The sequence below is a fragment of the Ambystoma mexicanum genome, chromosome 8 (assembly GCF_040938575.1).
Source record: "Ambystoma mexicanum isolate Mex_15411 chromosome 8, UKY_AmexF1_1, whole genome shotgun sequence".
Classification (NCBI taxonomy): domain Eukaryota; kingdom Metazoa; phylum Chordata; class Amphibia; order Caudata; family Ambystomatidae; genus Ambystoma; species Ambystoma mexicanum.
Window position 1 is genome coordinate 44,003,233 of NC_090929.1, and position 26,698 is coordinate 44,029,930.

A 26,698-nucleotide genomic window follows, 5' to 3' on the forward strand; every position below is an offset into this window, starting at 1 on the left:
TGGGACTCTCCCCTAACCAGCCTGAATGCCTCCCCATATCCCAGTTCCTTCTCTCTCTGAACATATCAAGCTACTGATACACAAGGACAGAGGGCCTGGGAGTCTCCCGACAGGCCAGCATGCCACCCCATATCCCAGTTCCTTCACACTCTCCCCTGATCAGCCTGCATGCCTCCCCATATCACAGTTCCTTCTCTCTCTGAACATATTGATACACAAGGACAGAGGGCCTGGGAGTCTCCCGACAGGCCAGCATGCCACCCCATATCCCAGTTCCTTCACTCTCTGAAAGTATCAAGCTAATGGTACACAAGAACATAGTACCTGGAATGCCTCCCCATATCCCAGTTCCTTCTCTCTCTGAACATATCAAGCTACTGATACACAAGGACAGAGGGCCTGGAACTCTTTCCCTGACCAGCCTGAATGCCTCCCCATATCCCAGTTCCTTCTCTCTCTGAACATATTGATACACAAGGACAGAGTGCCTGGGACTCTCCCCTGACCAGCCTGAATGCCTCCCCATATCCCAGTTCCTTCTCTCTCTGAACATATCAAGCTACTGATACACAAGGACAGAGGGCCTGGAACTCTTCCCCTGACCAGCCTGAATGCCTCCCCATATCCCAGTTCCTTCTCTCTCTGAACATATTGATACACAAGGACAGAGTGCCTGGGACTCTCCCCTGACCAGCCTGCATGCCTCCCCATATCCCAGTTCCTTCTCTCTCTGAACATATTGATACACAAGGACAGAGTGCCTGGGACTCTCCCCTGACCAGCCTGAATGCCTCCCCATATCCCAGTTCCTTCTCTCTCTGAACATATTGATACACAAGGACAGAGTGCCTGGGACTCTCCCCTGACCAGCCTGCATGCCTCCCCATATCCCAGTTCCTTCTCTCTCTGAACATATTGATACACAAGGACAGAGTGCCTGGGACTCTCCCCTGACCAGCCTGAATGCCTCCCCATATCCCAGTTCCTTCTCTCTCTGAACATATTGATACACAAGGACAGAGGGCCTGGGAGTCTCCCGACAGGCCAGCATGCCACCCCATATCCCAGTTCCTTCACTCTCTGAAAGTATCAAGCTAATGGTACACAAGAACATAGTACCTGGGACTCTCCCCTAACCATCCTGAATGCCTCCCCATATCCCAGTTCCTTCTCTCTCTGAACATATCAAGCTACTGATACACAAGGACAGAGGGCCTGGAACTCTTCCCCTGACCAGCCTGAATGCCTCCCCATATCCCAGTTCCTTCTCTCTTTGAAAGGATTAACCTACTGATGCACAAGGACAGAGGGCCTGGACCTCTTCCCCTGACCAGCCTGCATGCCTCCCCATACCCCAGTTCCTTCTCTCTCTGAAAGTATCAAGGTATCGGTACACAAGGACACATGCCTGTTAATCGCTATAAAGTGAGCATGCTACTTTTTCACCAGTCTCACTAATCTTTTTGTAGACATGACACTTTGTCCAAGTTACCCAGGCTTTGTGTGTTTTTTTTGCAGGATTATATATTTTAGCAGAGCCTCCCGCATTAATCTTGCCGCAATCCTTTGAAGCGCCAAGGACCTATAGTGAGTGTGGGGCACCACATTTCACAATAGACTAGCGCCATTTTAACATGACACTAACATGACCATTTTAACAGCAGGATTCTTGGCAATTTTGCAGCCAGAAAACTATTTACTAAAGCAGCATTATTGAACGTCGACGTCGTTTTGATGAACTAGACATGGCCCACGAGTAAGTGCCTCAGGAGTACTAGCTGGCATCATAAAGGATTTATTTTGAATGATCACCGTCAGGACTGACCTGTAGTCCAATTATCCCATAAACAGGCAAAATCATTTAGACCCCTTCGGTGAGTGTTTACCATTACTCCAACGCACCACTCATGCTCCCATGCTACCATACCAAGTGGTATTTCATTGGAACCCACTTGCATGTACACAATGATCAATCTTAATTAGCCAGCCAGTTCATATCATGCCAATTACATGGTCACAGGTGTCACAACACATGGCCAGCTATGGGAATAGCTTACCACTAAAGCGCATGACAGGAGTGTGGGTGCTTCTCTTGGTTCACAATAATGTAAAGTCATTTCAATTTGTGTTACCTACTATTTACAGTCACAAATTAAGAGGACACGTAGCTATATTCATACAAGTGAATACTAGTGTTATTTGTATTTTTTTACCCTTTGACTTTTCCTGGATTCCTTCTTCCTTTTGTCCTCCGGCCCTAACTCATGATTTTGGTATGCACATTTTATGTTGCTTTGTTATTATCATGTTATTATTACTGTTAGGGCTATGCTTTCATAACAGCCTTGAGAAACACCTTGTGTCGAAACACGTTTTAGCTGTTCTCTGAAGAGGATTGTACCACAATAAATCCACATCATTGAACAGATCACACTTGCACATGATATATTTTTTCTGATTTGTGAATTTTAGGTTGACTGCGAGTAACCAGTATAACTGGCCAATTTCCCTCAAGAGTAGACTATCCATGTTAATCACTACAAAATATCGAGCACTGCCTTGGTGCTTACTGATTGCACGTGGATACTCTCAGGCGTAGGCAATCCACCTGAAGCACTATACCATAGAGCACTGCCTTGGTGCTTACTGATTGCACGTGGATACTCTCAGGCGTAGGCAATCCTCCCGAAGCACTACACCATAGAGCACTGCCTTGGTGCTTACGGCTTGCACGTGGATGTCCTCAGGCGTAAGCAATCCACCCGAAGCACTACACCATTGAGCACTGCCTTGGTGCTTACGGCTTACACATGGATGCTCTCAGGCGTAGGCAATCCACCCGAAGCACTACACCATAGAGCACTGCCTTGGTGCTTACTGATTGCACGTGGATACCTGGAGGAGTAGGCAATCCACCCGAAGCACTACACCATAGAGCACTGCCTTGGTGCTTACTGATTGCACGTGGATGCCCTCAGGCGTAGGCAATCCACCTGAAGCACTATACCATAGAGCACTGCCTTGGTGCTTACTGATTGCACGTGGATACCTGGAGGAGCAGGCAATCCACCTGAAGCACTACACCATAGAGCACTGCCTTGGTGCTTACTGATTGCTCGTGGATGCTCTCAGGCGTAGGCAATCCACCCGAAGCACTACACCATACAGCACTGCCTCGGTGCTTACTGATTGCACGTGGATACCTGGAGGAGTAGGCAATCCACCCAAAGCACTACACCATAGAGCACTGCCTTGGTGCTTACAGTTTACACGTGGATGCCCTCAGGCGTAGGCAATCCACCCGAAGCACTACACCATAGAGCACTGCCTTGGTGCTTACTGATTGCACGTGGATACCTGGAGGAGTAGGCAATCCTTCCGAAGCACTACACCATAGAGCAATGCCTTGGTGCTTACGGCTTGCATGTGAATGTCCTCAGGCGTAGGCAATCCTTCCGAAGCACTACACCATAGAGCACTGCCTTGGTGCTTACTGATTGCATGTGAATGTCCTCAGGCGTAGGCAATCCTTCCGAAGCACTACACCATAGAGCACTGCCTTGGTGCTTACTGATTGCACGTGGATACCTGGAGGAGTAGGCAATCCTTCCGAAGCACTACACCATAGAGCAATGCCTTGGTGCTTACGGCTTGCATGTGAATGTCCTCAGGCGTAGGCAATCCTTCCGAAGCACTACACCATAGAGCACTGCCTTGGTGCTTACTGATTGCATGTGAATGTCCTCAGGCGTAGGCAATCCTTCCGAAGCACTACACCATAGAGCACTGCCTTGGTGCTTACTGATTGCACGTGAATGTCCTCAGGCGTAGGCAATCCACCCGAAGCACTACACCATAGAGCACTGCCTTGGTGCTTACTGATTGCACGTGGATGCCCTCAGGCGTAGGCAATCCACCTGAAGCACTATACCATAGAGCACTGCCTTGGTGCTTACTGATTGCACGTGGATACCTGGAGGAGCAGGCAATCCACCTGAAGCACTACACCATAGAGCACTGCCTTGGTGCTTACTGATTGCACGTGGATGCTCTCAGGCGTAGGCAATCCACCCGAAGCACTACACCATACAGCACTGCCTCGGTGCTTACTGATTGCACGTGGATACCTGGAGGAGTAGGCAATCCACCCAAAGCACTACACCATAGAGCACTGCCTTGGTGCTTACGGTTTACACGTGGATGCCCTCAGGCGTAGGCAATCCACCCGAAGCACTACACCATAGAGCACTGCCTTGGTGCTTACTGATTGCACGTGGATACCTGGAGGAGTAGGCAATCCTTCCGAAGCACTACACCATAGAGCAATGCCTTGGTGCTTACGGCTTGCATGTGAATGTCCTCAGGCGTAGGCAATCCTTCCGAAGCACTACACCATAGAGCACTGCCTTGGTGCTTACTGATTGCATGTGAATGTCCTCAGGCGTAGGCAATCCTTCAGAAGCACTACACCATAGAGCACTGCCTTGGTGCTTACTGATTGCACGTGGATACCTGGAGGAGTAGGCAATCCTTCCGAAGCACTACACCATAGAGCAATGCCTTGGTGCTTACGGCTTGCATGTGAATGTCCTCAGGCGTAGGCAATCCTTCCGAAGCACTACACCATAGAGCACTGCCTTGGTGCTTACTGATTGCATGTGAATGTCCTCAGGCGTAGGCAATCCTTCCGAAGCACTACACCATAGAGCACTGCCTTGGTGCTTACTGATTGCACGTGAATGTCCTCAGGCGTAGGCAATCCACCCGAAGCACTACACCATAGAGCACTGCCTTGGTGCTTACGGCTTACATGTGGATGCCCTCAGGCGTAGGCAATCCACCCGAAGCACTACACCATAGAGCACTGCCTTGGTGCTTACTGATTGCATGTGGATACCTGGAGGAGTAGGCAATCCTTCCGAAGCACTACACCATAGAGCACTGCGTTGGTGCTTACTGATTGCACGTGGATACCTGGAGGAGTAGGCAATCCTTCCGAAGCACTACACCATAGAGCAATGCCTTGGTGCTTACGGCTTGCATGTGAATGTCCTCAGGCGTAGGCAATCCTTCCGAAGCACTACACCATAGAGCACTGCCTTGGTGCTTACTGATTGCACGTGAATGTCCTCAGGCGTAGGCAATCCTTCAGAAGCACTACACCATAGAGCACTGCCTTGGTGCTTACTGATTGCACGTGGATACCTGGAGGAGCAGGCAATCCACCTGAAGCACTACACCATAGAGCAATGCCTTGGTGCTTACTGATTGCATGTGAATGTCCTCAGGCGTAGGCAATCCTTCCGAAGCACTACACCATAGAGCACTGCCTTGGTGCTTACTGATTGCACGTGAATGTCCTCAGGCGTAGGCAATCCACCCGAAGCACTACACCATAGAGCACTGCCTTGGTGCTTACGGCTTGCACGTGAATGTCCTCAGGCGTAGGCAATCCACCCGAAGCACTACACCATAGAGCACTGCCTTGGTGCTTACTGATTGCACGTATTTGTATTTTGTTTATTTGTATTGCGTGCCTGGCCCGGAGGCATCTGGGCGCATTTCTTGGGGGTACATAAGTTACAGATAATAACCATTACATGGTACAAAACATAGTAACAGCAGAATAGAATAATAATGTGCAAGTGGATGCCCCCAGGCGTAGGCAATACTGGACACAATCCTACTAGAGATAGAAGTCTTAGAAATGGGTTTGCCGACATACAGGAAACCATAAGTCTCTCAGATCCGACAGTACAGGCCAAATAAAACCAGAGGGCCATCCTCCCATTCATATTGGGGGATCGTGGGGGGCGGGGAGTTTCCAGATTCATGTTCAACTCCTTTAAGTCCTTCAAAACAATAAAGGGTTAACATAAACATCTCTGTGAAGAACGTATAGGATGCAACATTAGAGATGGGCACTCTGAGGTGACCCTGAAATTGTAAGGTTCTAGGGACAGTGGCCCCTACAGACGGAAGATTAGGGAAACAGCCTTGATGTGAAGTTCCTATTCAGTTGAGTGCGCGTGAGCCCGCCAGGCATTAGTAGAGAGATGCACCCGTCCAGCACCCGCTGCCGAGGTTCTGGCACAAGTCTGCATAGTCAGGAATGCCTCTGTGCTGGTTGATCACACCCCTGATGATGGCAAAATGCCTGAGTGCCAGGAAACGGAGTAAACCTTCCCGCCATCACCGCTTTGTTTCTGGTTTGTCACCCCGAGTGGGACGGGTATGCCTAAGCCGACCAGCCTCATTAGCCCTCATTTGAGGAATCTATGGTTATGCAGAATTCCGGATCCTGAAAGTGGAAGGAGGGGGGGGGGCTATAAGGTTCCACCATTGTCTTTTATTTGGGGTCTTCTTTCACCAGTAGAGAGATCAGATCTGGTCTGATTGGTGGGTCTCTTGATCCGACAGTTTATACTGATGATGCTGAGTGGCTTTCAGTCATACAAGAGGTCAGTGCGCACAGAAACCACGGCGGGACCGCAGCACATGCAGAGTGGCTTTCAGTCATACAAGAGGTCAGTGCGCACAGAAACCACGGCGGGACCGCAGCACATGCAGAGTGGCTTTCAGTCATACAAGAGATCAGTGCGCACAGAAACCACGGCGGGACCGCAGCACACGCAGAGTGGCTTTCAGTCATACAAGAGGTCAGTGCGCACAGAAACCACGGCGGGACCGCAGCACATGCAGAGTGGCTTTCAGTCATACAAGAGATCAGTGCGCACAGAAACCACGGCGGGACCGCAGCACACGCAGAGTGGCTTTCAGTCATACAAGAGGTCAGTGCGCACAGAAACCACGGCGGGACCGCAGCACACGCAGAGTGGCTTTCAGTCATACAAGAGATCAGTGCGCACAGGAACCACGGCGGGACCGCAGCACACGCAGAGTGGCTTTCAGTCATACAAGAGGCCAGTGCGCACAGAAACCACGGCGGGACCGCAGCACACGCAGAGTGGCTTTCAGTCATACAAGAGATCAGTGCGCACAGAAACCACGGCGGGACCGCAGCACATGCAGAGTGGCTTTCAGTCATACAAGAGGCCAGTGCGCACAGAAACCACGGCGGGACCGCAGCACACGCAGAGTGGCTTTCAGTCATACAAGAGGTCAGTGCGCACAGAAACCACGGCGGGACCGCAGCACACGCAGAGTGGCTTTCAGTCATACAAGAGGTCAGTGCGCACAGAAACCACGGCGGGACCGCAGCACACGCAGAGTGGCTTTCAGTCATACAAGAGATCAGTGCGCACAGAAACCACGGCGGGACCGCAGCACACGCAGAGTGGCTTTCTGCCATACAAGAGGCCAGTGCGCACAGAAACCACGGCGGGACCGCAGCACACGCAGAGTGGCTTTCAGTCATACAAGAGATCAGTGCGCACAGAAACCACGGCGGGACCGCAGCACACGCAGAGTGGCTTTCAGTCATACAAGAGGCCAGTGCGCACAGAAACCACGGCGGGACCGCAGCACACGCAGAGTGGCTTTCAGTCATACAAGAGGCCAGTGCGCACAGAAACCACGGCGGGACCGCAGCACACGCAGAGTGGCTTTCAGTCATACAAGAGGCCAGTGCGCACAGAAACCACGGCGGGACCGCAGCACACGCAGAGTGGCTTTCAGTCATACAAGAGGCCAGTGCGCACAGAAACCACGGCGGGACCGCAGCACACGCAGAGTGGCTTTCAGTCATACAAGAGGCCAGTGCGCACAGAAACCACGGCGGGACCGCAGCACACGCAGAGTGGCTTTCAGTCATACAAGAGATCAGTGCGCACAGAAACCACGGCGGGACCGCAGCACACGCAGAGTGGCTTTCAGTCATACAAGAGATCAGTGCGCACAGAAACCACGGCGGGACCGCAGCACACGCAGAGTGGCTTTCAGTCATACAAGAGGCCAGTGCGCACAGAAACCACGGCGGGACCGCAGCACACGCAGAGTGGCTTTCAGTCATACAAGAGGCCAGTGCGCACAGAAACCACGGCGGGACCGCAGCACACGCAGAGTGGCTTTCAGTCATACAAGAGATCAGTGCGCACAGAAACCACGGCGGGACCGCAGCACACGCAGAGTGGCTTTCAGTCATACAAGAGGCCAGTGCGCACAGAAACCACGGCGGGACCGCAGCACACGCAGAGTGGCTTTCAGTCATACAAGAGGCCAGTGCGCACAGAAACCACGGCGGGACCGCAGCACATGCAGAGTGGCTTTCAGTCATACAAGAGGCCAGTGCGCACAGAAACCACGGCGGGACCGCAGCACATGCAGAGTGGCTTTCAGTCATACAAGAGGCCAGTGCGCACAGAAACCACGGCGGGACCGCAGCACATGCAGAGTGGCTTTCCTTCATAGAAGAGGCCAGTGCGCACAGAAACCACGGCGGGACCGAAGCACATGCAGAGTGGCTTTCAGTCATACAAGAAATCAGTGCGCACAGAAACCACGGCGGGACCGCAGCACACGCAGAGTGGCTTTCAGTCATACAAGAGATCAGTGCGCACAGAAACCACGGCGGGACCGCAGCACACGCAGAGTGGCTTTCAGTCATACAAGAGGTCAGTGCGCACAGAAACCACGGCGGGACCGCAGCACACGCAGAGTGGCTTTCAGTCATACAAGAGATCAGTGCGCACAGAAACCACGGCGGGACCGCAGCACACGCAGAGTGGCTTTCAGTCATACAAGAGGTCAGTGCGCACAGAAACCACGGCGGAACCGCAGCACACGCAGAGTGGCTTTCAGTCATACAAGAGATCAGTGCGCACAGAAACCACGGCGGGACCGCAGCACACGCAGAGTGGCTTTCAGTCATACAAGAGGCCAGTGCGCACAGAAACCACGGCGGGACCGCAGCACACGCAGAGTGGCTTTCAGTCATACAAGAGGCCAGTGCGCACAGAAACCACGGCAGGACCGCAGCACACGCAGAGTGGCTTTCAGTGATACAAGAGGCCAGTGCGCACAGAAACCACGGCGGGACCGCAGCACACGCAGAGTGGCTTTCAGTGATACAAGAGGCCAGTGCGCACAGAAACCACGGCGGGACCGCAGCACATGCAGAGTGGCTTTCAGTCATACAAGAGGCCAGTGCGCACAGAAACCACGGCGGGACCGCAGCACATGCAGAGTGGCTTTCCTTCATAGAAGAGGCCAGTGCGCACAGAAACCACGGCGGGACCGCAGCACATGCAGAGTGGCTTTCAGTCATACAAGAGGCCAGTGCGCACAGAAACCACGGCGGGACCGCAGCACATGCAGAGTGGCTTTCCTTCATAGAAGAGGCCAGTGCGCACAGAAACCACGGCGGGACCGCAGCACATGCAGAGTGGCTTTCAGTCATACAAGAGGTCAGTGCGCACAGAAACCACGGCGGGACCGCAGCACATGCAGAGTGGCTTTCAGTCATACAAGAGGTCAGTGCGCACAGAAACCACGGCGGGACCGCAGCACATGCAGAGTGGCTTTCCTTCATAGAAGAGGCCAGTGCGCACAGAAACCACGGCGGGACCGCAGAACACGCAGAGTGGCTTTCCTTCATAGAAGAGGCCAGTGCGCACAGAAACCACGGCGGGACCGCAGCACATGCAGAGTGGCTTTCAGTCATACAAGAGGTCAGTGCGCACAGAAACCACGGCGGGACCGCAGCACATGCAGAGTGGCTTTCCTTCATAGAAGAGGCCAGTGCGCACAGAAACCACGGCGGGACCGCAGAACACGCAGAGTGGCTTTCCTTCATAGAAGAGGCCAGTGCGCACAGAAACCACGGCGGGACCGCAGCACATGCAGAGTGGCTTTCTTTCATAGAAGAGGCCAGTGCGCACAGAAACCACGGCGGGACCGCAGCACACGCAGAGTGGCTTTCCTTCATAGAAGAGGCCAGTGCGCACAGAAACCACGGCGGGACCGAAGCACACGCAGAGTGGCTTTCAGTCATACAAGAGGTCAGTGCGCACAGAAACCACGGCGGGACCGCAGCACATGCAGAGTGGCTTTCCTTCATAGAAGAGGCCAGTGCGCACAGAAACCGTGGGACCGCAGCACATGCAGAGTGGCTTTCCTTCATAGAAGAGGCCAGTGCGCACAGAAACCACGGCGGGACCGCAGCACACGCAGAGTGGCTTTGCTTCATAGAAGAGGCCAGTGCGCACAGAAACCACGGCGGGACCGCAGCACACGCAGAGTGGCTTTCCTTCATAGAAGAGGCCAGTGCGCACAGAAACCACGGCGGGACCGCAGCACACGCAGAGTGGCTTTCCTTCATAGAAGAGGCCAGTGCGCACAGAAACCACGGCGGGACCGCAGCACATGCAGAGTGGCTTTCAGTCATACAAGAGGTCAGTGCGCACAGAAACCACGGCGGGACCGCAGCACATGCAGAGTGGCTTTCCTTCATAGAAGAGGCCAGTGCGCACAGAAACCACGGCGGGACCGCAGCACATGCAGAGTGGCTTTCCTTCATAGAAGAGGCCAGTGCGCACAGAAACCACGGCGGGACCGCAGCACATGCAGAGTGGCTTTCCTTCATAGAAGAGGCCAGTGCGCACAGAAACCACGGCGGGACCGCAGCACATGCAGAGTGGCTTTCAGTCATACACGGCGGGACCGCAGCACATGCAGAGTGGCTTTCAGTCATACAAGAGGTCAGTGCGCACAGAAACCACGGCGGGACCGCAGCACATGCAGAGTGGCTTTCCTTCATAGAAGAGGTCAGTGCGCACAGAAACCACGGCGGGACCGCAGCACATGCAGAGTGGCTTTCAGTCATACAAGAGATCAGTGCGCACAGAAACCACGGCGGGACCGCAGCACATGCAGAGTGGTTTTCAGTCATACAAGAGGCCAGTGCGCACAGAAACCACGGCGGGACCGCAGCACATGCAGAGTGGCTTTCCTTCATAGAAGAGGCCAGTGCGCACAGAAACCACGGCGGGACCGCAGCACATGCAGAGTGGCTTTCAGTCATACAAGAGGTCAGTGCGCACAGAAACCACGGCGGGACCGCAGCATATGCAGAGTGGCTTTCAGTCATACAAGAGATCAGTGCGCACAGAAACCACGGCGGGACCGCAGCACATGCAGAGTGGCTTTCAGTCATACAAGAGGCCAGTGCGCACAGAAACCACGGCGGGACCGCAGCACATGCAGAGTGGCTTTCCTTCATAGAAGAGGCCAGTGCGCACAGAAACCACGGCGGGACCGCAGAACATGCAGAGTGGCTTTCCTTCATATAAGAGGCCAGTGCGCACAGAAACCACGGCGGGACCGCAGCACACGCAGATTGGCTTTCCTTCATAGAAGAGGCCAGTGCGCACATAAACCACGGAGGGACCGAAGCACACGCAGTTTGGCTTTCCTTCATAGAAGAGGCCAGTGCGCACAGAAACCACGGCGGGACCGCAGCACACGCAGACTGGCTTTCCTTCATAGAAGAGGCCAGTGCGCACAGAAACCACGGCGGGACCGCAGCACACGCAGAGTGGCTTTCCTTCATAGAAGAGGCCAGTGCGCACAGAAACCACGGAGGGACCGCAGCACACGCAGAGTGGCTTTCCTTCATAGAAGAGGCCAGTGCGCACAGAAACCACGGATGGACCGCAGCACACGCAGAGTGGCTTTCCTTCATAGAAGAGGCCAGTGCGCACAGAAACCACGGCGGGACCGCAGCACACGCAGAGTGGCTTTCCTTCATAGAAGAGGCCAGTGCGCACAGAAACCACGGAGGGACCGCAGCACACGCAGAGTGGCTTTCCTTCATACAAGAGGCCAGTGCGCACAGAAACCACGGAGGGACCGCAGCACACGCAGAGTGGCTTTCAGTCATACAAGAGGCCAGTGCGCACAGAAACCACGGAGGGACCGCAGCACACGCAGAGTGGCTTTCCTTCATAGAAGAGGCCAGTGCGCACAGAAACCACGGCGGGACCGCAGCACACGCAGAGTGGCTTTCCTTCATAGAAGAGGCCAGTGCGCACAGAAACCACGGAGGGACCGCAGCACACGCAGAGTGGCTTTCAGTCATACAAGAGGCCAGTGCGCACGGAAACCACGGAGGGACCGCAGCACACGCAGAGTGGCTTTCAGTCATACAAGAGGTCAGTGCGCACAGAAACCACGGAGGGACCGCAGCACATGCAGAGTGGCTTTCCTTCATAGAAGAGGTCAGTGCGCACAGAAACCACAGTGGGACCGCAGCACATGCAGAGTGGCTTTCCTTCATAGAAGAGGCCAGTGCGCACAGAAACCACGGAGGGACAGCAGCACATGCAGAGTGGCTTTCAGTCATACAAGAGGCCAGTGCGCACAGAAACCACGGAGGGACCGCAGCACATGCAGAGTGGCTTTCAGTCATACAAGAGGCCAGTGCGCACAGAAACCACGGAGGGACCGCAGCACATGCAGAGTGGCTTTCCTTCATAGAAGAGGCCAGTGCGCACAGAAACCACGGTGGGACCGCAGCACATGCAGAGTGGCTTTCCTTCATACAAGAGGCCAGTGCGCACAGAAACCACGGCGGGACCGCAGCACATGCAGGGTGGCTTTCCTTCATAGAAGAGGCCAGTGCGCACAGAAACCACGGGGGGACAGCAGCACATGCAGAGTGGCTTTCAGTCATACAAGAGGCCAGTGCGCACAGAAACCACGGAGGGACCGCAGCACATGCAGAGTGGCTTTCAGTCATACAAGAGGCCAGTGCGCACAGAAACCACGGAGGGACCGCAGCACATGCAGAGTGGCTTTCCTTCATAGAAGAGGCCAGTGCGCACAGAAACCACGGTGGGACCGCAGCACATGCAGAGTGGCTTTCCTTCATACAAGAGGCCAGTGCGCACAGAAACCACGGCGGGACCGCAGCACATGCAGAGTGGCTTTCCTTCATAGAAGAGGCCAGTGCGCACAGAAACCACGGCGGGACCGCAGCACATGCAGAGTGGCTTTCAGTCATACAAGAGGCCAGTGCGCACAGAAACCACGGCGGGACCGCAGCACATGCAGAGTGGCTTTCCTTCATAGAAGAGGCCAGTGCGCACAGAAACCACAGAGGGACCGCAGCACATGCAGAGTGGCTTTCAGTCATACAAGAGGCCAGTGCGCACAGAAACCACGGTGGGACCGCAGCACATGCAGAGTGGCTTTCCTTCATAGAAGAGGCCAGTGCGCACAGAAACCACGGAGGGACAGCAGCACATGCAGAGTGGCTTTCAGTCATACAAGAGGGCAGTGCGCACAGAAACCACGGAGGGACCGCAGCACATGCAGAGTGGCTTTCCTTCATAGAAGAGGCCAGTGCGCACAGAAACCACGGTGGGACCGCAGCACATGCAGAGTGGCTTTCCTTCATAGAAGAGGCCAGTGCGCACAGAAACCACGGCGGGACCGCAGCACATGAAACCACGGCGGGACCGCAGCACATGAAACCACGGCGGGACCGCAGCACATGCAGAGTGGCTTTCCTTCATAGAAGAGGCCAGTGTGCACAGAAACCACGGCGGGACCGCAGCACATGCAGAGTGGCTTTCCTTCATAGAAGAGGCCAGTGCGCACAGAAACCACGGCGGGACCGCAGCACATGCAGAGTGGCTTTCCTTCATAGAAGAGGCCAGTGCGCACAGAAACCACGGCGGGACCGCAGCACATGCAGAGTGGCTTTCCTTCATAGAAGAGGCCAGTGCGCACAGAAACCGCGGCGGGACCGCAGCACATGCAGAGTGGCTTTCCTTCATAGAAGAGGCCAGTGCGCACAGAAACCACGGCGGGACCGCAGCACATGCAGAGTGCCTTTCCTTCATAGAAGAGGCCAGTGCGCACAGAAACCACGGCGGGACCGCAGCACATGCAGAGTGGCTTTCCTTCATAGAAGAGGCCAGTGCGCACAGAAACCACGGAGGGACCGCAGCACATGCAGAGTGGCTTTCAGTCATACAAGAGGCCAGTGCGCACAGAAACCACGGTGGGACCGCAGCACATGCAGAGTGGCTTTCCTTCACAGAAGAGGCCAGTGCGCACAGAAACCACGGAGGGACCGCAGCACATGCAGAGTGGCTTTCAGTCATACAAGAGGTCAGTGCGCACAGAAACCACGGAGGGACCGCAGCACATGCAGAGTGGCTTTCAGTCATAGAAGAGGCCAGTGCGCACAGAAACCACGGTGGGACCGCAGCACATGCAGAGTGGCTTTCCTTCATAGAAGAGGCCAGTGCGCACAGAAACCACGGTGGGACCGCAGCACATGCAGAGTGGCTTTCCTTCATAGAAGAGGCCAGTGCGCACAGAAACCACGGCGGGACCGCAGCACATGCAGAGTGGCTTTCCTTCATAGAAGAGGCCAGTGCGCACACAAACCACGGAGGGACCGCAGCACATGCAGAGTGGCTTTCAGTCATACAAGAGGCCAGTGCGCACAGAAACCACGGTGGGACCGCAGCACATGCAGAGTGGCTTTCCTTCATAGAAGAGGCCAGTGCGCACACAAACCACGGAGGGACCGCAGCACATGCAGAGTGGCTTTCAGTCATAGAAGAGGCCAGTGCGCACAGAAACCACGGCGGGACCGCAACACAGAATTCCAGGGGCATTAGCGAAAATGGCAAAAGTCTTCCTGAAGTGATGCCATCCTTTCCTCTAGGAGAAAACCTTTACCACTGGGAGGCCCTGCATTATTCATATGAATGGGGAGGTTGGGAGACAAGACAGATACAACGTCTTTAACATAACACGATCAGGCTGTACAGGAAAGAGGTCAGCTGGTCTAGGCAGAGACTGACATCCCAAAGGGTGGAAACTCTCACCAACCAGTCTTCCGAATGAGGGTAGGAATGAACCCCGTGCAACAGAGAAGAGAGACTTTTATAAAGATTTTTTATTAGGCAGTTGTGGACCACCTTAGCTTGCAGCAAAACAGGATGCGCATAGGTAGAAGAGGAGGGAGAGCATGGCCACTCAAGAATCCTAGAGTTTGGGGTCACATTTCGCCACCCACCAACCAGGCTAGAGTGCTCTCTTGACCGATGGAAAGGCATATACATTTCAAGCAGTCTTTGGAAGGTCTTTGTCTGACCAGCGACCACTCTTCAAGCCCTTCTGTCTTGCTGAGGCTGGTTTGTAAATCCTTAATCTGTGAAGGTCTAGATATCTCCTTCCTGGGAGATCCATGCAAAGACTCAGCAGTCTTAAGCTAAACCTGTTGGCCATGAGGTGTTTAACTGTCATGGACGCAGCATTGCACAGGGCAAGGCTACTATGCTTATTTAAGGCAAAAGGAATCAAAGGGCAGATCTAATACCACCTCTTTGGCCTCTGGGATTGAAACAGGAATAATGCAGCCATGCCTTTGGCCACAGTGTCCACATGGTTCAGAGTGTATGTGGGCACGAACAAAGAGGTTAGCAATCCCACTGGGAAGCTAAGAGGAACACATTCAAACAGCCATCTCCTTATTAGAGCCTTCTGACGAGATCTGACACATTCAGTTTGGTCTGGCTGCAGTAGACCCTTCACTCTTTTTAATTAAGCTGAAATAATGGTGGTGGGTGTGAACACAGGCTGGATGCCTCGTGCCAAGGTACTCCATGCTAGACATCCATACACTATTTTTGTCAAACATTTATGAATTCCTTCAGGATATCCTCTGCTATCAGTACTGAGTTCTTCTAATCTGCCCTGGCAGGGGTCACTGGGCTCCATGCTTAAGTTTTGGGTGGGGTGGAATCTGATAAATTAAAACCCAAGGAAGCCATTACCTCGTCCATCAGAATGGATTGCTCCTTCAACCCCTATCAACAGCAGTATACGTGTCAGTACCATTCAGGCTCTGCAAAGTTGCAACAGGCACTATGGGACTGGGATGAAAGATGCAGACTTACCATCTGCTTCTGAGAAATGAACTCCTTGGGAAGGTGTGGCGGGGCAGATGCAAAATATATTGATCAATGGGTACACATGATTGTATAACCGCTTTGGCTCAAAGAAAAATCAAACTGAAAGTGCCTGTAATCCACTCACTCTGCGAGCGGAAGTAACCTTTAACAGTACCTTTAACAGTACCCACTTGCAAGCCCCTGTGGGCCAAAGAAAGCAAAAAAGACAGAACCATGGGAATGTCACATGCAAAAGGATCCACATTCTTAACCCTGCACCAGTCGCAGAATTTACGCCAATGGCAACGGTACAGGGACTTTGTTGCTGGCCGTCTGGCTGAGAGCCACGTCTTCAGGGAGGTCCCAATCCTTATACCTCAACCTTTCAGAAATCAAGCGTGACGGTTGAGGGATCCGACCTCTGGCTGGAGATCCTGACCCCCCTCCCGTGAGAGCAGATCGTCTCAGTAGGGAAGACGAAGTGGAGGGCAGATGGACAAGTCGAGAAGGTCCGGGTACCACGTCCTCCGGGCCCACGCTGGAGCAATGAGGATCATCCGGGAACCGAACCTCTGTAACCTCCACAGTACTTGCGGGATGACAGGGACTGGAGGAAACGCATACAGAAGTGGGAATGACCACTCCACCATGAACGCAAGGCTCCTTTTGGAGTAAAATTCCCGCGAGCAGAACCTCTCGCACTTCCGGTTGAGACTGGAGGCAAAGTGAGCCACTTGAGGGGTCCCCCAAAGGGCAAAGATCTCCAGTAGAATCTCCTGAGCCAACTCCCACTCGTGAGAGATCGCGCTCTGCCTGCTCAGAGCATCCGCCGTCTCGTTTTCGTCTCCGGCCAGATGAACTGCCGAGATCGAAACCTCCTGCTGGATTGCCCAGAACCAGAGCTGCATCGCCTCCCTGTACAGAGGAAGTGACCCTGCCCCCCCACCCTTTTTGTTGAGGTAGTGCATGGCCACCTTATTGTCCTTCAGGATCAGGACATTCTTCCCTCGCACAGTCGGCAGAAAAGCCTTCAGGGCTAGCCTGACGGCCCTCAGCTCCAACAGATTGGTATGGAGTCTGGACTCCGACAGAGACCAACGACCACTGACTGTCAACTCGTTGGCATGAGCGCCCCATCCCGTGAGGGATGCGTCCGTCACGATAGTCACCTCCGGCCAGGGTAGCCAAAATGGAGCCCCCCTCATCAGATTGTCTTCGACGGCCCACCACAGAGGGTCCTGGGCGACTGAGGACGGCACCTGAACAGGGTCTGACATCCTGCCGGAGGACTAAGACCACTGGAGCTTGAGTGCCCATTGCAAAGATCTCATCCGCAACCTGGCCTCTGGCACCAGAAGAATGCAGGATGCCATGAGGCCGAGCAATCTCAAGAACTCAAACGCTGGGAGACTCTAGGCAAGCTGAAACTTGTGCACCATCTGCTGAATGTGATGAGCCCTCACCTGGGGAGGAAAACACTGCCCCAGGGACCTGTCGAGCACTGCTCCGATGTACGGGAGCCTCTGAGTAGGTGTCAAATGGGACTTCTTTAAGTTGAGGGAGAAGCCCAGCTTGTGGAGGAAGTGGCAGGTGACGGACAGATGATCCAGGGCTTGCTCGGGAGAGCGCGCCCTGATCAACCAATCGTCCAGGTAGGGGTAGACGTGAATCCCCCCTTTCCTGAGGTGCGCTGCCACCACTACCATGAGCTTGGTGAAGACCCTCGGGCGGAGGTCAATCCGAACGGCAGGACCCAAAACAAAGTGCGAGTCGCCAACCGCGAACCTCAGGTACTTCTTGAGCTTTGGTTGTATCGGCAGATGAAAATAAGCGTACTTGAGGTCGAGAGACACCAACCAGTCCTGAAGTTGAAGGGCCTGGAGGACTTGAGAGAGTAACCATCTTGAACTTGTCCTTCCTGAGGAGTTTGTTCAAACCGCGCAAGTCCATGATGCGTCTCAATCCCCCGTCTTTCTTGGAAATCAAAAAATAAGGGGAATACCATCCCTTGTTCCTCTCCGCTACAGGCACCAGTTCTATGGCGCCTTTCTCCAGCAGGGATTGAATTTCCTGCGCAAGGAGCGGATCCGGACTCTTCAAAGAGAGATTTCCCGGTGGATTGTCTTGAGGCCTCTACCGGAAAGGAAGACAGTAGCCGTGGGTTATGATCTCCAGAACCCACACATCTGAAGTATTAGCGCGCCACTCGGCAAGATGCTGCACCAGCCTTCCCCCAACCGGCGAACCATGGGACATGGTCTCATGACTGAGCTGAAGTGGCTGTGGCTTTGCCTGAGGGCAAAGAGGCAACAGCCCGAGCAGCCTTTGCACCTCGAGTACCTAGTTTTCCACTTCTGGCACTCCTACGGTGGCCCCTTTGACTGGCACCTCCTCTCGCTTTACCAAAGGATGAATAATAACGAAAGGAACCTCCCCTCCATTGCTATCCCCTAGGACGAAAAGGCGGAGGTTGGCGAACTGCAGCGCCCAACGACTTCGCTGCAGCTTTGGAGGTCTGCAACCTCTCAAGGCTCTCGTCAGCCATGCTGCCAAAAAGATGTTCCCCATCAAAGGGCATGTTGAGGAGCCGGGCCTGCACATCAGGAGCAAACCCCGACTTCCGCAACCACGCAAACCTGCATATTACGGTGCTCGCCGCCATGGACCTGCTGACGCAATCTGCCATGTCCAAACCCGACTGAACAGCCTCACACATGGCATCCTTGCCATCCTGAACCATGGCAAGGAAACCATCCCGTTCGTCCCCTTCGGGAATATGTTCAGCAGCTAAGGAAACAGTTCCACAGAGTGTGCGTGAAACGTGACAAGGCACATAAGGAGTTGGCCGCCTGAAGCGCCATACCCCCTGAAGAAAACACTTTCTTCACCCAGCCGTCAAAACGCTTGTCGTCCCTATCAGGAGGGATGGTAGGATACGACATCTGCTTTGCCAGGGCCGTAGCCGCCTGCACCACCAAACTCTCCGGAGTGGGGTGCTTGGTCAAGTAGCAGGGGTTGCTACTGGCTGGGCGGTATTTTCTCGGCAAAGACTTGCCCACTGCCGGGAGACTCTCCGGAGCAGCCCAAGCCGCCGCCACCCTCCTCTGTAGAGCCATATGGAACGGCAGTACCGGGTCAGTTGGTGGACCTTGGTCGAGGATATCCGTAAGGTCATGCTGAAGAAAATCCCCTGGTGGAGCAGACCATCCCAAGTACCCGGTGACCCTAGACATAAGACGCCGGTACGAGGAGTCGGCATGAGTGCCAGGCTCAGGCCTACAAAACTTCACCTCCGGAGAGGTGTCCAGCCCACTGGCATCGAGCAGGGTTGCCGCAGGTCCTCAATTTGGCTATGGCCCGAGAGAATCTCGTCTGGCATCGTATCAGGAACCATGCCATCATCAGAGCCCTCATCCACCTCTGAAATAAACTCAGGATGGCGGTAAGAAGGCACAGAATGTGGAACAAAGCCAAGCTTGACCTTGGCCAGAGCCTTTCTAGGGGGTTCCACCGAGCCCCGGGTACCCCCGTCGAAACAGCCTCGAAAGGCGTTGAGTGAGTCGGCGTCGAACGCGGCGCCGACAGCATCAATGGCGTCGACACAGGCCTCGAGGCCGGAGCCCCGAGAATGTCCCTCGACAGCCTAGGCGCCGATGGCGTCAACGACTTCTTCGGAGGCAGGGCCTCTAAAGAGTCAGTCGACGACCTCGGTGCCACCGGCGTCGACGTCTTCCTTGAAGACATTACAGGTGCACACGGTCTCGAGCGCGTCGAGGACCGGGACCTGGACCGGGCATGACGAGATCGATTCCCCTTGTCCGACTGGGACCTCTCCCGCGAATCGTGCCGACCACTCGAGCCTGAAGGCGTTGCGAGCGGTGTCTCTCGATCGATCATGACCGACCCCACTCGGAGGTGTGGACGGACCAGTGCCCTGCGATTTTAGAATTGCTAACATGTTCTTCCCGAAGGAAGCCCGTTCCTCCGACGTCGCATGGTTGGTGGGATAAGCGACCCGCTGACGGGCGGAGTCCTCGGATGAGGACGGGGAAGGCGACCGATGACAGTGCTTCCGGGAGTGCCTCGAAGAGGCAAAGGAGTGGCGGGACCGACTCCGGGACCGAGACCCACTGGACTTCCGATGACGATGCGGAGAGTCGCCCCTCGAATCGTCCGTCGAAAGCCCTGCAGACCTCGACTTGCGTGGCTTGGACACCTTACCTACCGACAACAACTTCTTGCGCTCCCGCAAGGCTTTGGACGTGAGCGACTGGCAGTCGACACAGTCGTCCGTGTCATGGGCCTCCCCGAGGCACCAGAGGCAGGCGTCGTGCGAGTACGTCACCGACATCTTGGACCCACAGTCCCCGTACTTCTTAAAGCCCGGACGCGGGGTGGAAGACGAGGTAGACATCTTCACGAAGAATATACTACACAATACGAACAGGTTCGAAGAACCGAGAAAGAACAGAAACTCCAAAGAGTCGAGGCGCGCCAAGATCTCCGAAGTGAACACATTCGCGGAAAAAACAGAACTGAGGCTACGGGCGTCATGCGTCCTACTTATAACATCTAGTGACGTTGTCCGTCGGAGGAGGTCCTCGAGGGTGGCGTATCGACGTCAACGACGCAGGACGCAGACGCCAAAGATTTTCCGAAGCAGCACAGCTGTGGTGATTACTGTCATATATATGGAATACGTCGGAGGACCCAATCCCTTCGAAATGTAGCCAAGTGTTTCTAAAGTACAAGACCCAAAAGAGCCTGTCAATTCCCAAATGATTTAATGATTACTGGATCCCTCAAAAGATCCTTCCATAGCAGTGTTTTTGTTGTTTAAACCTTAAGACAGTGTACATGTACCCGTGAAGAATCTATGCGCTCCATGTTGGAAGACTGGCCATCCATTGTTATTTTGGCGAATGTGAACCCTCTGATAGCATCGTTTTGCACACAATCAGCTGGACTGCCACACACACACCACATTACAACAGAACAGTGACTTCTGCAAGGTGGTCCCAATGAGGCATCCCACATATTATATTAAGGTGTAAAAAATGCCCCCCACCCCCCAAACCCCTGGGGTAGTCACAGGAGGAGTCCAGCCACTGAAGAAGAAATTGTTGTGATCTTTTAGAAGAGAACACAGACAAAACTGTCTGATACAAGACCTGCAGGTCTTTCTACAACCAGCGATCAGAGATGGAAGCCATATGCGAAAGGGTGTGTACACTTGAATCACCATAAAAGACTTAACAGTATGCAGAGAAAGCAACTGTGTCTTTAGAACAAGGAAAGAACTGAATGTGTACTGTGTCCATCACTGGTAACAGCTAAACCAGCACCACAGAAAACGGGATACTCTTTGGTAAAGACTTGGGACTCCCCAATACCTTTGCTATATATACACATACACCACCCCCCTCACAACCCCCAGGTGCACAAGAGCCTGTGCATGCACACAAGAATGCATGAACATGCATAACAGCATATACGCCACAGAGGAGTACACACAAACCCTAGAGAGCTCTCTCTCTCTATCTCTCTAAAAAGTATAAGTTACCAACAAAGTGTTTACTGTACTCTTGTCCCTATTGCTCCATACATTTGGGATGTTGTCCCGCAGAACAGGGCAGGATCAGAAGAACCAAAAAGCAGCACAGAGCTGAAAAAAAATGTTTATGCGCATCCAAGGAACATGTCTGTGCACGTGCCTCAATGCTGCGTGCCCCCAGCACCTGTGGACAATCTTTTTTAAAGTATTCAGAAAACTAGTGGCCTCTTAACAGGGGGTCGAGGGCTGGACGTATTGAGGAAAAGGGCTATGGGCTAGGAGTACAGAATTCAATGCAGTGAGTGCCTTGTTCTTACCCATATAACCAGTCCCCTTTCCTGCAGATGTTTGGGAGACTAGAGAGCACCCCAAGACAAAGAGTTGTCAACTAGAAAGAGGCACATTTCCAACGAAAATGAATGTTCTTCCAAACTAATTGTGAGAACTGTGCATCGGATCTAGAAATAGTGACCAAAGAGTAATGTGTGCAAAAGGCATGAGGAGTTGGCCTTGCAAACGTTTTTTAAAATGGCGCAGAATGGAAATGCAGCAGAAGGTGCTTTTGCCGAACTCTCTGACCACCCCTCCCCACCCCCACTACCCCGGCCCAGTCTCTGCCCCTCCATCTCCATGACCTAAATGTACTAGGATCAGTTAGTTTGTCTGTCCTTTCGTTCCCCACACCACCCCACCATCTTCCGACTCCCCCTCCCGAGCTTGGTCTCAACTGTACCACTTCATGCACTTGCACTAGGAGAAATGTCGCCAGGCATTCGGAATCTGCAAGGCCTAAGAATGATTACTGAATACCCTTGTTACCTTCACGCCTTGAAGCGCTTTGAAGCACTTCACCTGAGTATAAGGGCTATATAAATAAACAATAAATAAGTCAAGCGAGAAGGAGGATGTTGCTTACATGTAACTCCTGTTCTCCATCATTGGTATCTTTCATGGATTCACATACTTTGAATAGTCCCCGTCGTCAGGCTGGGACTCCTCTGTAAGCTTATTATTGCAAAAATGTCCCTTCACTTTAGTAGCCCATCGGTGTGTTTTGGGTGCATTCAGCCCCATTAAATGGGACGTCAAGCATCAGGCCCCATTGTGATGAATCCTATGGATCCCTCACCAAATCCCTGCCTAAAGTCTCCTCCCACGTGGCCAGGGAAAGGCAGATGCTTCCTGATCCTGGCTTTGAGGGTGTTGCTCTGTGGTAGGATCACCTGGTAGGAGAAAAGGCTCATTGAGGTGAGAGGAATCAATAGGGTGAGAAACAGTATTTACCTTCCTCTAAGGAAGATATATTACAACTGCCAAAATACACAATCACTTGTTGCCACAATAATTAAACTGTTCCACCTGTCAAACTCCTAAACGTGGGTAAAATCAGCCGAAACTCATGTGATATAAAATGAATAAAACAAAATCCCAAGCCCATAGACCTAAATGCTTCCCTAACTCAAAAAAGACGAAATGGAAAGAAGTCTGAATAATAATCACCGGAAGCCTAGAAAACCTTAACCCTCTTTCCAAACCAATTGGTAACTGATGTGTATGATATTCCTTCAATTAATCTCATAGAAAATAGAAGGGAAGTCAGTTAAGTAAAAAGAGTTTGAAAAACAAATTCTGTTGCCAGGGACTTCAAGTCCCATAATTCCCTCAGTACTGGGATGAGAAGGAGGAGGGATGCAGAGGAACACTACTGTGGAAGCGGTCTCCTAATTAGTGTAACGTCCTACACCTGAAGGGGACTGAGAGGCTTGAAAAGCCCCCTCGGGTGCAGCCAGGGAAGAAAGGAGCAGAGCAGTGGAAGAGGAAGAAGCAGCACGGGCTGTGGCTGCAGCTGACAGGGAAGCCTGAGGCGAGAGAGGACACAGAGACCACTGCAACGCCTGAAGCTGTGGTGAAGTCCTCAGAGTCTGTGCCTTGAACTCTCCCTGTTGCAGAGGTCATGCAGCGGGAAGCGTAAAAAGAGACGCTGCAGTAGCAAGGGAAGTGTTCCCTCTTTCGAGGTTCCAGGTGGCTGGGCTGCACCTGGCCCTCTCCGGAGCAGAAGAGGCTCCATTCTTCAGTGGCATGTGCAGAGGAGGACGAGAGGAGGTAGGAGGCACAAGTACCGAAGACCTGCGAACACCAAGCGGCGTGTAATTGAACGACTAAACCGTTGAGTTCACAGCTTGCAAGTGACTCTGGAGCACTCCAACGATGTCAGTGTGTTCACGGCAGGCCGCTTCACACGCATGTGAGTGAAAGCAGCAGTTAACAGTATTTTTGAAACCAACAAGAGCTGTACCTGTTAAAACAAAGTGTGTAAATAAGCACATCAGATTGTGAAAAGCCCCGAAAACCCGTGGGGAAGATGTAGAAGGCCCAAAAGCTTTCCAGTAATACAAATATAACAAACAGTGCTGAAGACAAGAGGGGAATGCTGAGAGTCTTAAGGGTTGTGCGACTTAGAGCCTATGTGCTATGCAACACAGATCATCGGGTGATATAAACCTACATTGCGAAAGCCAAGACAGAAGAAAAGTGAGACTATCTTTTGGTCATAATTTGATTGTTGGTGCAAAGGGGAAAGAAAGGGGGCAAACAGGCTGCCCTTCTGGAGACGGTTATCCAGAGGGATAGGAGCATAGTTGTCAAGGAGTCTTAAAGAGCACTAATGTGGTTCCTTGTTTACCTGCAACCTGTTTAAAGTTTAAGAAGTCTTATGAAGTTGTTGCTATTCTAAGTTGGAAGTTACCACTGAAGCACCTTTCTGTACTTTTTTTGTTGAAGAAGTAGACTGGCTGGCGATTATACCCATATCGCAAATAAGTTGTCGCCTAAAAGGGTCTGGCAAAGGAATACACCAGGTAGTAGTTGATGCAAGTGCTGAACTGTGGTTCTAACAGAAACAATGTATGTTGATTTGTGACATACAAATAAGAATTGTGAAAGCTTGTCGAAGAAAAGTTACAATTCTTTTTGAAACCAAAATAGTGGTAAAGTACGCTGACAAAGACAATTTTGACAAAAGTGAAACCTGTTTGTACTCCAGGTGGAGTTGGAACTGTTTTTTTTTTTCTGAAACCAAAAGTTGTAACAATTATCCTGACCAAGTCAATTGTTGTTATTTAATTTGAGAAGACAAAATGTGAGACCGGTCCCATTCCAGGAGGAGTTGGGACTTACTATTACTTTTACTTTCGATATCTTACTGAGGCAACAGAACTTTGTGTGATCAAGTACAAATCGTTAAGAGCTATATTGGAACTTTGTGTCAAACCGGATTTCCTGGCTTCTTTTGAACTGTGGAGAAAGCCCTTTTTCAGATCTGGGGAAGGGAGAGTCACCCAGGTTATGAGAAGAGACATTGAATATATTCTGAATCCAATCATATGTTCTATTTCATTGTTGAATTGAATTGCCATATATTTCCTTATTGCTGTAAGGTTGTACAAGTGTGAGGAGCAGATATACTTTTGCTAGTGTGTTTCCTTTAGTTTATTTTAGGTAGGGAAATCCTAGTCAGGGTCAGGATAGTGAGGCGTTTAGCCAACCTTTTTATGTAATAAAATGGCTAAAGTTGAAAACTCTTTACAAAGTTGTCCGCCTCATATCACCCAGGAGACCATCTTCAGATTCTAACCCCGGAGTTACTGCTTATATATAAGCTTTTTTTTCGACACTTGGGGCGGAAGGTGGACACATGTGAATCCATGTAAGATACCAATGCTGGAGAACAGGAGTCACAGGTAAGCAACATACTCCTTCTGCAGTATTGTATCGCTCATGGATTCACAAGCTTTGAATAGAATTAAAGCAGTCAACAACACATGTACAGAAGGAGAAAGGGAGAAGAGCTCAACTCTATAGCGAAAACAGAGCCTACCCCCGTTCTCACCTTAATGAAACAGGCAATGTGGGACTACTCTTTCCACTCTTGCTTCACTGTCGATCTGGCCTTCCACGCAGCAGTGCTTGACAAAGGTGTGAGGCTCTACCCAGGTAGCTGCCATGCAAATGTCCAGCAGCGGGATGCCTGCCCACAGGGCCGCAGAAGCCCCCATCGCTCTTGTTGAGTGGGCTTATCGCCCCCTGTAGTGTTTTTTTGCATCAGTATGGGCCTTTGCAATGCTAGCCGTTATCCATCTGGCAATACCTTGTTTGGAAATGGCCCTTCCCTTATTGGGAGGGCCAAATGCTAGCAGCAGCTGCAATAACTTCCTGAGAGATATAGTTCTGTCAATATAAAACTTGATGGCCTTGTGAAGGTCCAATATGTGCAGCACCTTTTCTGCTAGCGTTGAAGGGTTAGAGAAGTACCATGGCAGGACAAAGTCTGTTTGCATACGGAACTCAGTTGGCACTTTTGGGATAAAGTGTGGGATAGTTCTTAACACCACCTTGTCCGCAGGTATGGTTCCTTCACAAAGTGCTTGTGGCTCTGATGTTCTCCTGAACGATGTGATCGCTAACAAAAATGTCATCTTTCAGGATACATGCCTGATGTGGGCAGTGCCCATAGGCTCAAACAGTGGTCTCATTAGGGCAGTGCACACTATATTTAGACTCCATCGGGGCGCTAGCTCCGCTCTGAGTGGATATGTGCAAAACAGTCCCTTCATAAAGTGTTTAACTACCCTTGCACCATACAGCGGAGGTCTGTATTCGCAGTGGTTGCACCTAGAGATTGCCACTAGGCATACTTTTACAGATGAATGTGAAAGGCCTTCCTTTGCCAGCTTGAGTCAAGAATGGCAGTAGTTCTTGTGGTACAATTCCTACTGGGTTTTGGCCTTCTTGGGCACACCAAGCAAAGAAACGTCTTCACTTGTACTCCTAGGAGTTATTTGTGCTCTTGCTCTGGCTGCATTTAAGATGTCTCTGCATTCCTGCAGCATATGCACATGGACATATTCTATGTAATCAGGAGCCGTGCAGTGAGACTCAGCGAGCCTGTGTCGTGGTGGAGGGCCTGCCCCAGGCACTGCGAGAGCAGATCTGGTGCTGATCCCAGATGTATGGGAAATGCTTGCGTTAGATGTTGAAGGTCCAAGGACCACGCTTGTCTGGTCCATGGCGGGGCAACAAGGTTTTTTTTGCAATGGTACATCACAACCAACTGCAGCACCTTACATATTACCAGGAAAGAAGGGAACGCATACATGAACATGTCCCATGATAGCGTGAAGGCGTCTCCCAGGGAGTTTGTTACTTGTTTCTGCTCACTGCCATTCCTGGCATTGGCTTGTCACTCTGCTGACCTGGTCGGCCATCTCATTCT

General features: G+C 52.3%; 1 protein-coding gene across 11 annotated transcripts in view; it reads right to left on the reverse strand.

Moving 5' to 3' along the window:
* FNBP1 (formin binding protein 1) overlaps nucleotides 1-26,698 on the reverse strand; it is a 1,284,153-nt gene that overhangs the window by 14,757 nt on the left and 1,242,698 nt on the right. The gene's annotated exons all lie outside the window — the stretch shown is intronic.